This window comes from Schistocerca nitens, chromosome 2 (genome assembly GCF_023898315.1).
Source record: "Schistocerca nitens isolate TAMUIC-IGC-003100 chromosome 2, iqSchNite1.1, whole genome shotgun sequence".
NCBI classification, from domain to species: domain Eukaryota; kingdom Metazoa; phylum Arthropoda; class Insecta; order Orthoptera; family Acrididae; genus Schistocerca; species Schistocerca nitens.
In genome coordinates, this window is record NC_064615.1 from 1,137,168,859 (window position 1) to 1,137,183,137 (window position 14,279).

A 14,279-nucleotide genomic window follows, 5' to 3' on the forward strand; every position below is an offset into this window, starting at 1 on the left:
AGAGAAAATCCGATCGTTTCCGTAGAAACGTATCTCGATTTAGAAGGACAATGCAGGGAATCCAGAGTATTTCATATGGACGCAAATGGTGTGTTAATTCGTCGATGTGAGGGAGCGAGGGATGCAGTAAAGGAGGAATAATGTATCGGAAAAGAGATACTCGGAACCCCAAAGAAAATCCTATCGTTTCCGTAGAAACGTATCTCGATTTAGAAGGACAATGCAGGGAATCCAGAGTATTTCATATGGACGCAAATTGTGTGTTAATTCGTCAATGTGAGGGAGCGAGGGATGCAGTATAGGAGGAATAATGCATCGGAAATGAGATACTCGGAACCCCAAAGAAAATCTTTTCGTTTCCGTAGAAACACATCTCGATTTAGAAGGACATTGCAGGGAATCCAGAGTATTTCATATGGACGCTAATTGTCTGTTAATTGTCAATGTGAGGGAGCGAGGGATGCAGTAAAGGAGAATAATGCATCGGAAAAGAGATACTCGGAACCCCAAAGAAAATCCTATCGTTCCCGTAGAAACGTATCTCGATTTAGAAGGACAATGCAGGGAATCCAGAGTATTTCATATGGACGCAAATTGTGTGTTAATTCGTCAATGTGAGGGAGCGAGGCATGCAGTAAAGGAGGAATAATGCATCGGAAAAGAGATACTCGGAACCCCAAAGAAAATCCTATCGTTTCCGTAGAAACATATCTCGATTTAGAAGGACAATGCAGGGAATCCAGAGTATTTCATATGGACGCAAATTGTGTGTTAATTCGTCAATGTGAGGGAGCGAGGGATGCAGTATAGGAGGAATAATGCATCGGAAATGAGATACTCGGAACCCCAAAGAAAATCCTTTCGTTTCCGTAGAAACACATCTCGATTTGGAAGGACAATGCAGGGAATCCAGAGTATTTCATATGGACGCTAATTGTCTGTTAATTGTCAATGTGAGGGAGCGAGGGATGCAGTAAAGGAGAATAATGCATCGGAAAAGAGATACTCGGAACCCCAAAGAAAATCCTATCGTTCCCGTAGAAACGTATCTCGATTTAGAAGGACAATGCAGGGAATCCAGAGTATTTCATATGGACGCAAATTGTGTGTTAATTCGTCAATGTGAGGGAGCGAGGCATGCAGTAAAGGAGGAATAATGCATCGGAAAAGAGATACTCGGAACCCCAAAGAAAATCCTATCGTTTCCATAGAAACATATCTCGATTTAGAAGGACAATGCTGGGAATCCAGAGTATTTCATATGGACGCAAATTGTGTGTTAATTCGTCAATTTGAGGTAGAGAGGGATGCAGTAAAGGAGGAATAATGCATCGGAAAAGAGATACTCGGGACCCCAAAGAAAATCCTATCGTTTCCGTAGAAACGTATCTCGATTTAAAAGGAAAATGCAGGGAATCCAGAGTATTTCATATGGACGCAAATTGTGTGTTAATTCGTCAATGTGAGGGAGCGAGGGATGCAGTAAAGGAGGAATAATGCATCGGAAAAGAGATACTCGGAACCCCAAAAGACAATCCTATCGTTTCTGTAGAAACGTATCTCGATTTAGAAGGACAATGCAGGGAATCCAGAGTATTTCATATGGACGCAAATTGTGTGTTAATTCGTCAATGTGAGGGAGCGAGGGATGCAGTGAAGGAGGAATAATGCATCGGAAAAGAGATACTCGGAACCCCAAAGAAAATCCTATCGTTTCCGTAGAAACGTATCTCGATTTAGATGGACAATGCAGGGAATCCAGAGTATTTCATATGGACGCAAATGGTGTGTTAATTCGACAACGTGAGGGAGCGAGGGATGCAGTAAAGGAGGAATAATGCATCGGAAAAGAGATACTCGGAACCCCAAAGAAAATCCTATCGTTTCCGTAGAAACGTATCTCGATTTAGAAGGACAATGCAGGGAATCCAGAGTATTTCATATGGACGCAAATTGTGTGTTAATTCGTCAATGTGAGGGAGCGAGTGATGCAGTAAAGGAGAATAATGCATCGGAAAAGAGATACTCGGAACCCCAAAAAAATCCTATCGTTTCCGTAGAAACGTATCTCGATTTAGAAGGACAATGCAGGGAATCCAGAGTATTTCATATGGACGCAAATTGTGTGTTAATTCGTCAATATGAGGGAGCGAGGGATGCAGTAAAGGAGGAATAATGCATCGGAAAAGAGATACTCGGAAAACCAAAAGAAAATCCTATCGTTTCCGTAGAAACGTATCTCGTTTTAGAAGGACAATGCAGGGAATCCAGAGTATTTCATATGGACGCAAATTGTGTTAATTCGTCAATGTGAGGGAGCGAGTGATGCAGTAAAGGAGGAATAATGCATCGGAAAAGAGATACTCGGAACCCCAAAAGAATATCCTATCGTTTCCGTAGAAACGTATCTCGATTTAGAAGGACAATGCAGGGAATCCAGAGTATTTCATATGGACGCAAATTGTGTGTTAAATCGTCAATGTGAGGGAGCGAGGGATGCAGTAAAGGAGGTATAATGTATTGGAAAAGAGATACTCGGAACCCCAAAGAAAATCCGATCGTTTCCGTAGAAACGTATCTCGATTTAGAAGGACAATGCAGGGAATCCAGAGTATTTCATATGGACGCAAATTGTGTGTTAGTTCGTCAATGTGAGGGACCGAGGAATGCAGTATAGGAGGAATAATGCATCGGAAATGAGATACTCGGAACCCCAAAGAAAATCCTATCGTTTCCGTAGAAACGTATCTCGATTTAGAAGGACAATGCAGGGAATCCAGAGTATTTCATATGGACGGAAATTGTGTGTTAATTCGTCAATGTGAGGGACCGAGGGATGCTGTAAAGGAGAATAATGCATCGGAAAAGAGATACTCGGAACCCCAAAGAAAATCCTATCGTTTCCGTAGAAATGTATCTCGATTTAGAAGGACAATGCAGGGAATCCAGAGTATTTCATATGGACGCAAATTGTGTGTTAGTTCGTCAATGTGAGGGAGCGAGGGATGCAGTAAAGGAGGAATAATGCATCGGAAAAGAGATACTCGGAACCCCAAAGATAATCCTATCGTTTCCGTAGAAACGTATCTCGATTTAGAAGGACAATGCAGGGAATCCAGAGTATTTCATATGGACGAATATTGTGTGTTAATTCGTCAAAGTGAGGGAGCGAGGGATGCAGTAAAGGAGGAATAATGCATCGGAAAAGAGATACTCGGAACCCAAAAGAAAATCCTATCGTTTCCGTAGAAACGTATCTCGATTTTGAAGGACAATGCAGGGAATCCAGAGTATTTCATATGGACGCAAATTGTGTTAATTCGTCAATGTGAGGGAGCGAGTGATGCAGTAAAGGAGGAATAATGCATCGGAAAAGAGATACTCGGAACCCCAAAAGAATATCCTATCGTTTCCGTAGAAACGTATCTCGTTTTAGAAGGACAATGCAGGGAATGCAGAGTATTTCATATGGACGCAAATTGTGTTAATTCATCAATGTGAGGGAGCGAGTGATGCAGTAAAGGAGGAATAATGCATCGGAAAAGAGATACTCGGAACCCCAAAAGAATATCCTATCGTATCCGTAGAAACGTATCTCGATTTAGAAGGACAATGCAGGGAATCCAGAGTATTTCATATGGACGCAAATTGTGTGTTAAATCGTCAATGTGAGGGAGCGAGGGATGCAGTAAAGGAGGTATAATGTATTGGAAAAGAGATACTCGGAACCCCAAAGAAAATCCGATCGTTTCCGTAGAAACGTATCTCGATTTAGAAGGACAATGCAGGCAATCCAGAGTATTTCATATGGACGCAAATTGTGTGTTAGTTCGTCAATGTGAGGGACCGAGGAATGCAGTATAGGAGGAATAATGCATCGGAAATGTGATACTCGGAACCCCAAAGAAAGTCCTATCGTTTCCGTAGAAACGTATCTCGATTTAGAAGGACAATGCAGGGAATCCAGAGTATTTCATATGGACGCAAATTGTGTGTTAATTCGTCAATGTGAGGGAGCGAGGGATGCAGTAAAGGAGAATAATGCATCGGAAAAGAGATACTCGGAACCCCAAAGAAATTCCTATCGTTTCCGTAGAAATGTATCTCGATTTAGAAGGACAATGCAGGGAATCCAGAGTATTTCGTATAGACGCAAATTGTGTGTTAGTTCGTCAATGTGAGGGAGCGAGGGATGCAGTAAAGGAGGAATAATGCATCGGAAAAGAGATACTCGGAACCCCAAAGATAATCCTATCGTTTCCGTAGAAACGTATCTCGATTTAGGAGGACAATGCAGGGAATCCAGAGTATTTCATATGGACGAAAATTGTGTGTTAATTCGTCAAAGTGAGGGAGCGAGGGATGCAGTAAAGGAGGAATAATGCATCGGAAAAGAGATACTCGGAACCCGAAAGAAAATCCTATCGTTTCCGTAGAAACGTATCTCGATTTTGAAGGACAATGCAGGGAATCCAGAGTATTTCATATGGACGCAAATTGTGTTAATTCGTCAATGTGAGGGAGCGAGTGATGCAGTAAAGGAGGAATAATGCATCGGAAAAGCGATACTCGGAACCCCAAAAGAATATCCTATCGTTTCCGTAGAAACGTATCTCGTTTTAGAAGGACAATGCAGGGAATCCAGAGTATTTCATATGGACGCAAATTGTGTTAATTCATCAATGTGAGGGAGCGAGTGATGCAGTAAAGGATGAATAATGCATCGGAAAAGAGATACTCGGAACCCCAAAAGAATATCCTATCGTTTCCGTAGAAACGTATCTCGATTTAGAAGGACAATGCAGGGAATCCAGAGTATTTCATATGGACGCAAATTGTGTGTTAAATCGTCAATGTGAGGGAGCGAGGGATGCAGTAAAGGAGGTATAATGTATTGGAAAAGAGATACTCGGAACCCCAAAGAAAATCCGATCGTTTCCGTAGAAACGTATCTCGATTTAGAAGGACAATGCAGGGAATCCAGAGTATTTCATATGGATGCAAATTGTGTGTTAGTTCGTCAATGTGAGGGAGCGAGGGATGCAGTAAAGGAGGAATAATGCATCGGAAAAGAGATACTCGGAACCCCAAAGATAATCCTATCGTTTCCGTAGAAACGTATCTCGATTTAGAAGGACAATGCAGGGAATCCAGAGTATTTCATATGGACGAAAATTGTGTGTTAATTCGTCAAAGTGAGGGAGCGAGGGATGCAGTAAAGGAGGAATAATGCATCGGAAAAGAGATACTCGGAACCCGAAAGAAAATCCTATCGTTTCCGTAGAAACGTATCTCGATTTTGAAGGACAATGCAGGGAATCCAGAGTATTTCATATGGACGCAAATTGTGTTAATTCGTCAATGTGAGGGAGCGAGTGATGCAGTAAAGGAGGAATAATGCATCGGAAAAGAGATACTCGGAACCCCAAAAGAATATCCTATCGTTTCCGTAGAAACGTATCTCGATTTAGAAGGACAATGCAGGGAATCCAGAGTATTTCATATGGACGCAAATTGTGTGTTAATTCGTCAATGTGAGGGAGCGAGGGATGCAGTAAAGGAGGAATGATGTATCGGAAAAGAGATACTCGGAACCCCAGAGAAAATCCGATCGTTTCCGTAGAAACGTATCTCGATTTAGAAGGACAATGCAGGGAATCCAGAGTATTTCATATGGACGCAAATGGTGTGTTAATTCGTCGATGTGAGGGAGCGAGGGATGCAGTAAAGGAGGAATAATGTATCGGAAAAGAGATACTCGGAACCCCAAAGAAAATCCTATCGTTTCCGTAGAAACGTATCTCGATTTAGAAGGACAATGCAGGGAATCCAGAGTATTTCATATGGACGCAAATTGTGTGTTAATTCGTCAATGTGAGGGAGCGAGGGATGCAGTATAGGAGGAATAATGCATCGGAAATGAGATACTCGGAACCCCAAAGAAAATCTTTTCGTTTCCGTAGAAACACATCTCGATTTAGAAGGACATTGCAGGGAATCCAGAGTATTTCATATGGACGCTAATTGTCTGTTAATTGTCAATGTGAGGGAGCGAGGGATGCAGTAAAGGAGAATAATGCATCGGAAAAGAGATACTCGGAACCCCAAAGAAAATCCTATCGTTCCCGTAGAAACGTATCTCGATTTAGAAGGACAATGCAGGGAATCCAGAGTATTTCATATGGACGCAAATTGTGTGTTAATTCGTCAATGTGAGGGAGCGAGGCATGCAGTAAAGGAGGAATAATGCATCGTAAAAGAGATACTCGGAACCCCAAAGAAAATCCAATCGTTTCCGTAGAAACATATCTCGATTTAGAAGGACAATGCAGGGAATCCAGAGTATTTCATATGGACGCAAATTGTGTGTTAATTCGTCAATGTGAGGGAGCGAGGGATGCAGTATAGGAGGAATAATGCATCGGAAATGAGATACTCGGAACCCCAAAGAAAATCCTTTCGTTTCCGTAGAAACACATCTCGATTTGGAAGGACAATGCAGGGAATCCAGAGTATTTCATATGGACGCTAATTGTCTGTTAATTGTCAATGTGAGGGAGCGAGGGATGCAGTAAAGGAGAATAATGCATCGGAAAAGAGATACTCGGAACCCCAAAGAAAATCCTATCGTTCCCGTAGAAACGTATCTCGATTTAGAAGGACAATGCAGGGAATCCAGAGTATTTCATATGGACGCAAATTGTGTGTTAATTCGTCAATGTGAGGGAGCGAGGCATGCAGTAAAGGAGGAATAATGCATCGGAAAAGAGATACTCGGAACCCCAAAGAAAATCCTATCGTTTCCATAGAAACATATCTCGATTTAGAAGGACAATGCTGGGAATCCAGAGTATTTCATATGGACGCAAATTGTGTGTTAATTCGTCAATTTGAGGTAGAGAGGGATGCAGTAAAGGAGGAATAATGCATCGGAAAAGAGATACTCGGGACCCCAAAGAAAATCCTATCGTTTCCGTAGAAACGTATCTCGATTTAGAAGGAAAATGCAGGGAATCCAGAGTATTTCATATGGACGCAAATTGTGTGTTAATTCGTCAATGTGAGGGAGCGAGGGATGCAGTAAAGGAGGAATAATGCATCGGAAAAGAGATACTCGGAACCCCAAAAGACAATCCTATCGTTTCTGTAGAAACGTATCTCGATTTAGAAGGACAATGCAGGGAATCCAGAGTATTTCATATGGACGCAAATTGTGTGTTAATTCGTCAATGTGAGGGAGCGAGGGATGCAGTGAAGGAGGAATAATGCATCGGAAAAGAGATACTCGGAACCCCAAAGAAAATCCTATCGTTTCCGTAGAAACGTATCTCGATTTAGATGGACAATGCAGGGAATCCAGAGTATTTCATATGGACGCAAATGGTGTGTTAATTCGACAACGTGAGGGAGCGAGGGATGCAGTAAAGGAGGAATAATGCATCGGAAAAGAGATACTCGGAACCCCAAAGAAAATCCTATCGTTTCCGTAGAAACGTATCTCGATTTAGAAGGACAATGCAGGGAATCCAGAGTATTTCATATGGACGCAAATTGTGTGTTAATTCGTCAATGTGAGGGAGCGAGGGATGCAGTAAGGGAGGAATAATACATCGGAAAAAAAATACTCGGAACCCCAAAGAAAAACCTATCGTTTCCGTAGAAACGTATCTCGACTTAGAAGGACAATGCACGGAATCCAGAGTATTTCATATGGACGCAAATTGTGTGTTAATTCGTCAATGTGAGGGAGCGAGGGATGCAGTAAAGGAGAATAATGCATCGGAAAAGAGATACTCGGGACCCCAAAGAAAATCCTATTGTTTCCGTAGAAACGTATCTCGATTTAGAAGGACAACGCAGGGAATGCAGAGTATTTCATATGGACGCAAAATATGTGTTAATTCGTCAATGTGAGGGAGTGAGGGATGCATTAAAGGAGGAATAATGCATCGGAAAAGAGATACTCGGAACCCCAAAGAATATCCTATCGTTTCCGTAGAATCGTATCTCGATTTAGAAGGACAATGCAGGGAATCCAGAGTATTTCATATGGACGCAAATTGTGTGTTAATTCGTCAATGTGAGGGAGCTAGGGATGCAGTAAAGGAGAATAATGCATCGGAAAAGAGATACTCGGAACCCCAAAAAAATCCTATCGTTTCCGTAGAAACGTATCTCGATTTAGAAGGACAATGCAGGGAATCCAGAGTATTTCATATGGACGCAAATTGTGTGTTAATTCGTCAATGTGAGGGAGCGAGGGATGCAGTAAAGGAGGAATAATGCATCGGAAAAGAGATACTCGTAACCCCAAAGAAAATCCTGTCGTTTCCGTACAAACGTATCTCGATTTAGAAGGACAATGCAGGGAATCCAGAGTATTTCATATGGACGCAAATTGTGCGTTAATTCGTCAATGTGAGGGAGCGAGGGATGCAGTAAAGGAGGAATAATGCATCGGAAAAGAGATACTCGGAACCCCAAAGAAAATCCTATCGTTTCCGTAGAAACGTATCTCGATTTAGAAGGACAATGCACGGAATCCAGAGTATTTCATATGGACGCAAATTGTGTATTAATTCATCAATGTGAGGGAGCGAGGGATGCAGTAAAGGAGGAATAATGCATTGGAAAAGAGATACTCGGAACCCCAAAGAAAATCCTATCGTTTCCGTAGAAACGTATCTTGATTTAGAAGGACAATGCAGGGAATCCAGAGTATTTCATATGGACGCAAATTGTGTGATAATTCGTCAATGTGAGGGAGCGAGGGATGCAGTAAAGGAGGAATAATGCATCGGAAAAGAGATACTCGGAAACCCAATGAAAATCCTATCGTTTCCGTAGAAACGTATCTCGATTTAGAAGGACAATGCAGGGAATTCAGAGTATTTCATATGGACGCAAATTGTGTGTTGATTCGTCAATGTGAGGGAGCGAGGGATGCAGTAAAGGAGGAATAATGCATCGGAAAAGAGATACTCGGAACCCCAAAGAATATCCTGTCGTTTCCGTAGAAACGTATCTCGATTTAGAAGGACAATGCAGGGAATCCAGAGTATTTCATATGGACGCAAATTGTGTGTTAATTCGTCAATGTGAGGGAGCGAGGGATGCAGTAAAGGAGGAATAATGCATCGGAAAAGAGACACTCGGAACCCCAAAGGAAATCCTATCGTTTCCGTAGAAACGTATCTCGATTTAGAAGGACAATGCAGGGAACCCAGAGTACTTCATATGGACGCAAATTGTGTGTTAATTCGTCAATGTGAGGGAGCGAGGAATGCAGTAAAGGAGGAATAATGCATCGGAAAAGAGATACTCGGAACCCCAAAGAAAATCCTATCGTTTCCGTAGAAACGTATCTCGATTTAGAAGGACAAAGCAGGGAATCCAGAGTATTTCATATGTGTGTTATTTCGTCAATGTCAGGGAGCGAGGTATGCAGTAAAGGAGGAATAATGCATCGGAAAAGAGATACTCGACTCCCAAAAGAAAATCATATCGTTTCTGTAGAAATGTATCTCGTTTTAGAAAGATAATGCAGGGAACCCAGAGTATTTCATATGGACGCAAATTGTGTGTTAATTCGTCAATGTGAGGGAGCGAGGGATGCAGTAAAGGAGGAATAATGCATCGGAAAAGAGATTCTCGGAACCCCAAAGAAAATGCTATCGTTTCCGTAGAAACGTATCTCGATATAGAAGGACAATGCAGGGAACGCAGAGTATTTCATATGGACGCAAATTGTGTGTTAATTCGTCAATGTTAGGGAGCGAGGGATGCAGTAATGGAGGAATAATGCATCGGAAAAGAGATACTCGGAACCCCAAAGAAAATCCTATCGTTTCCGTATAAAACGTATCTCGATTTAGAAGGACAATGCAGGGAATCCAGAGTATTTCATATGGACGCTAATTGTGTGTTAATTCGTCAATGTGAAGGAGCGAAGGATGCAATAAAGGAGGAATAATGCATCGGAAAAGAGATACTCGGAACCCCAAAGAAAATCCTATCGTTTCCGTAGAAGCGTATCTCGAATTAGAAGGACAAATCACGGAATCCAGAGTATTTCATATGGACGCAAATTGTCTGTTAATTCGACAATGTGAGGGAGCGAGGGATGCAGTAAAGAAGAATAATGCATCGGAAAAGAGATACTCGGAACCCCAAAGAAAATCCTATCGTTTCCGTAGAAACTTATCTCGATTTAGAAGGACAATGCAGGGAATCCAGAGTATTTCATATGGACGCAAATTGTGTGTTAATTCGTCAATGTGAGGGAGCGAGGGATGCAGTAAAGGAGGAATAATGCATCGGAAAAGAGATACTCGGGACCCCACAGAAATTCCTATCGTTTCCGTAGAAACGTATCTCGATTTAGAAGGACAATGCAGGGAATCCAGAGTATTTCATATGGACGCTAATTGTGTGTTAATTCGTCAATGTGAGGGAGTGAGGGGTGCAGTAAACGAGGAATAATGCATCGGAAAAGAGATACTCGGAACCCCAAAGATAATCCTATCGTTTCCGTAGAAACGTATCTCGATTTAGGAGGACAATGCAGGGAATCCAGAGTATTTCATATGGACGAAAATTGTGTGTTAATTCGTCAAAGTGAGGGAGCGAGGGATGCAGTAAAGGAGGAATAATGCATCGGAAAAGAGATACTCGGAACCCGAAAGAAAATCCTATCGTTTCCGTAGAAACGTATCTCGATTTTGAAGGACAATGCAGGGAATCCAGAGTATTTCATATGGACGCAAATTGTGTTAATTCGTCAATGTGAGGGAGCGAGTGATGCAGTAAAGGAGGAATAATGCATCGGAAAAGCGATACTCGGAACCCCAAAAGAATATCCTATCGTTTCCGTAGAAACGTATCTCGTTTTAATAGGACAATGCAGGGAATCCAGAGTATTTCATATGGACGCAAATTGTGTTAATTCATCAATGTGAGGGAGCGAGTGATGCAGTAAAGGATGAATAATGCATCGGAAAAGAGATACTCGGAACCCCAAAAGAATATCCTATCGTTTCCGTAGAAACGTATCTCGATTTAGAAGGACAATGCAGGGAATCCAGAGTATTTCATATGGACGCAAATTGTGTGTTAAATCGTCAATGTGAGGGAGCGAGGGATGCAGTAAAGGAGGTATAATGTATTGGAAAAGAGATACTCGGAACCCCAAAGAAAATCCTATCGTTTCCGTAGAAACGTATCTCGATTTAGAAGGACAATGCAGGGAATCCAGAGTATTTCATATGGATGCAAATTGTGTGTTAGTTCGTCAATGTGAGGGAGCGAGGGATGCAGTAAAGGAGGAATAATGCATCGGAAAAGAGATACTCGGAACCCCAAAGATAATCCTATCGTTTCCGTAGAAACGTATCTCGATTTAGAAGGACAATGCAGGGAATCCAGAGTATTTCATATGGACGAAAATTGTGTGTTAATTCGTCAAAGTGAGGGAGCGAGGGATGCAGTAAAGGAGGAATAATGCATCGGAAAAGAGATACTCGGAACCCGAAAGAAAATCCTATCGTTTCCGTAGAAACGTATCTCGATTTTGAAGGACAATGCAGGGAATCCAGAGTATTTCATATGGACCCAAATTGTGTTAATTCGTCAATGTGAGGGAGCGAGTGATGCAGTAAAGGAGGAATAATGCATCGGAAAAGAGATACTCGGAACCCCAAAAGAATATCCTATCGTTTCCGTAGAAACGTATCTCGATTTAGAAGGACAATGCAGGGAATCCAGAGTATTTCATATGGACGCAAATTGTGTGTTAATTCGTCAATGTGAGGGAGCGAGGGATGCAGTAAAGGAGGAATGATGTATCGGAAAAGAGATACTCGGAACCCCAGAGAAAATCCGATCGTTTCCGTAGAAACGTATCTCGATTTAGAAGGACAATGCAGGGAATCCAGAGTATTTCATATGGACGCAAATGGTGTGTTAATTCGTCGATGTGAGGGAGCGAGGGATGCAGTAAAGGAGGAATAATGTATCGGAAAAGAGATACTCGGAACCCCAAAGAAAATCCTATCGTTTCCGTAGAAACGTATCTCGATTTAGAAGGACAATGCAGGGAATCCAGAGTATTTCATATGGACGCAAATTGTGTGTTAATTCGTCAATGTGAGGGAGCGAGGGATGCAGTATAGGAGGAATAATGCATCGGAAATGAGATACTCGGAACCCCAAAGAAAATCTTTTCGTTTCCGTAGAAACACATCTCGATTTAGAAGGACATTGCAGGGAATCCAGAGTATTTCATATGGACGCTAATTGTCTGTTAATTGTCAATGTGAGGGAGCGAGGGATGCAGTAAAGGAGAATAATGCATCGGAAAAGAGATACTCGGAACCCCAAAGAAAATCCTATCGTTCCCGTAGAAACGTATCTCGATTTAGAAGGACAATGCAGGGAATCCAGAGTATTTCATATGGACGCAAATTGTGTGTTAATTCGTCAATGTGAGGGAGCGAGGCATGCAGTAAAGGAGGAATAATGCATCGGAAAAGAGATACTCGGAACCCCAAAGAAAATCCTTTCGTTTCCGTAGAAACACATCTCGATTTGGAAGGACAATGCAGGGAATCCAGAGTATTTCATATGGACGCTAATTGTCTGTTAATTGTCAATGTGAGGGAGCGAGGGATGCAGTAAAGGAGAATAATGCATCGGAAAAGAGATACTCGGAACCCCAAAGAAAATCCTATCGTTCCCGTAGAAACGTATCTCGATTTAGAAGGACAATGCAGGGAATCCAGAGTATTTCATATGGACGCAAATTGTGTGTTAATTCGTCAATGTGAGGGAGCGAGGCATGCAGTAAAGGAGGAATAATGCATCGGAAAAGAGATACTCGGAACCCCAAAGAAAATCCTATCGTTTCCATAGAAACATATCTCGATTTAGAAGGACAATGCTGGGAATCCAGAGTATTTCATATGGACGCAAATTGTGTGTTAATTCGTCAATTTGAGGTAGAGAGGGATGCAGTAAAGGAGGAATAATGCATCGGAAAAGAGATACTCGGGACCCCAAAGAAAATCCTATCGTTTCCGTAGAAACGTATCTCGATTTAGAAGGAAAATGCAGGGAATCCAGAGTATTTCATATGGACGCAAATTGTGTGTTAATTCGTCAATGTGAGGGAGCGAGGGATGCAGTAAAGGAGGAATAATGCATCGGAAAAGAGATACTCGGAACCCCAAAAGACAATCCTATCGTTTCTGTAGAAACGTATCTCGATTTAGAAGGACAATGCAGGGAATCCAGAGTATTTCATATGGACGCAAATTGTGTGTTAATTCGTCAATGTGAGGGAGCGAGGGATGCAGTGAAGGAGGAATAATGCATCGGAAAAGAGATACTCGGAACCCCAAAGAAAATCCTATCGTTTCCGTAGAAACGTATCTCGATTTAGATGGACAATGCAGGGAATCCAGAGTATTTCATATGGACGCAAATGGTGTGTTAATTCGACAACGTGAGGGAGCGAGGGATGCAGTAAAGGAGGAATAATGCATCGGAAAAGAGATACTCGGAACCCCAAAGAAAATCCTATCGTTTCCGTAGAAACGTATCTCGATTTAGAAGGACAATGCAGGGAATCCAGAGTATTTCATATGGACGCAAATTGTGTGTTAATTCGTCAATGTGAGGGAGCGAGGGATGCAGTAAAGGAGGAATAATACATCGGAAAAAAAATACTCGGAACCCCAAAGAAAAACCTATCGTTTCCGTAGAAACGTATCTCGACTTAGAAGGACAATGCACGGAATCCAGAGTATTTCATATGGACGCAAATTGTGTGTTAATTCGTCAATGTGAGGGAGCGAGGGATGCAGTAAAGGAGAATAATGCATCGGAAAAGAGATACTCGGGACCCCAAAGAAAATCCTATCGTTTCCGTAGAAACGTATCTCGATTTAGAAGGACAACGCAGGGAATGCAGAGTATTTCATATGGACGCAAAATATGTGTTAATTCGTCAATGTGAGGGAGTGAGGGATGCAGTAAAGGAGGAATAATGCATCGGAAAAGAGATACTCGGAACCCCAAAGAAAATCCTATCGTTTCCGTAGAATCGTATCTCGATTTAGAAGGACAATGCAGGGAATCCAGAGTATTTCATATGGACGCAAATTGTGTGTTAATTCGTCAATGTGAGGGAGCTAGGGATGCAGTAAAGGAGAATAATGCATCGGAAAAGAGATACTCGGAACCCCAAAAAAATCCTATCGTTTCCGTAGAAACGTATCTCG